Raw genomic sequence first — 1632 nt, 5'->3', positions numbered from 1 at the left:
CAATATGTATTTAGTTAAGAACCTTGATTTGAAGAGTAACTTGAGTTGTTAATAAGTCAACCTCAGCTTAAATGTAGGCCTGTAAACGGATCAGATTTGGCTCGGATACGGATTAGATGCAATCAGATTTGGATATTTTCTGATCAAATACGGATACCTCTAAATGGATTCGGATTCGGATGTAGATCGAATTCGGATTTTCGACTATCCGTGTACACCTTTGCCTTGTGTAACCTTCCTCCTCCTAGTGGATACAATTCACTCTCAATCCATAGTTTTAGATCATGATTCTATTTTCCTCATATTCTAGAACCTATTGAATCTTCAAAAACCCCAAAGATCGTTATTTACTTAATTTTTTATAATTAAGTATTTGGATTCGGATTTTATCGGAGTATTCGGATTTTTGTCCGGATATCTCTAAACGAATACGGATGCCCCTAAACGGATACGGATGTGGATCAAATTTGAATTTTTGGTTACCCATTTACAGCCCTACTTATATGGGCTGAATAGGAATGCAGTCTCCCATATTAAAAGTGCTTCTATCTATTCACACAAAATTTCTTCCAATTTGTTGGATAAGGACTTGTTTGGACTTAGGAATTATCCTATTCTCGAAATCACAATTTTCTAAATGAGTTGAGGCAAAAGGTTTTATGCACGGTTGTCGTACATTCAAATGTGTGATGGGGTAGAGAAGGGGATGCATTATTACACTTCTACCCCCACCCCATCCAACGGTTTGAAAGGCACAATTGTGTGTGTACGCAGTCATGCTTAAAAACTGGGTCTAGGAGTTAATTATGGATGATCTCAATTGCCAATGAGTTGTTTGGTTGAAGTAGGAAGCATGGTTTAAGGTATCGAAAATCGAATCATGATCGGTCTTGGCTGATATTGATTCAATACCAATCCAGACCAAATGGAATTGCCCTTGCCGATACCAATATGATTTGAGCAAATTGACCGATCCGATCCCAAGATTTCGAACCATACTTCGAAGTGATGTAGTCTATGTATGGATCCAATGTGAAAGTATCCTGGAGTTTGAGTTTAATTATCCTAAACAATATTTTTTTAACCTTACTAACAAAGTAATAATAATTAAGATGATTTCATTTTTTATAGAAAAAGGTTCACCGATCCATCGGGATAGGGTACTCTAGCACCTCTCTATCCATCTCTATCCTCCTCACATGAGTTGACCTCACTACCCTCCTATATACAATACTGTGTTGTCGCACACTCACACCTCATTGGTGTGCTCCCCTACGCTACTTGCTCATAGAAGCCTCCATTTTTTATATCAACCACAACTAAGATGATCTAAGATGATCTGACTTTATCTCAAGATTTTCTAATTTAAATAAGCTCAAAATTTTTAATTATCCTAAATAGATTTATTTATCTCTTTTTTTAGGAGGGTCAAACTCTTGACCTTCCCCAAACTTATGTTAAACCCAACTATCTAGCCGTCTGCCATTGAACTAGAAGCTCAGCGGTCAACACAGGGTACTCGAGCAGATGGGGATCTGGTTTAGTGGCCCCCCTTGTTGGCCCTTGTGGGTTCCTGTTTGTCTCTCAGTGGGTCCTTGTCTGCCACAGTGTGGGGCTTAATAAAATAATAAT

The sequence above is a fragment of the Telopea speciosissima genome, chromosome 7 (assembly GCF_018873765.1).
Source record: "Telopea speciosissima isolate NSW1024214 ecotype Mountain lineage chromosome 7, Tspe_v1, whole genome shotgun sequence".
NCBI lineage: Eukaryota > Viridiplantae > Streptophyta > Magnoliopsida > Proteales > Proteaceae > Telopea > Telopea speciosissima.
The sequence above is the reverse complement of the archived record's forward strand: the minus strand, read 5'-3'. Positions refer to the sequence as shown.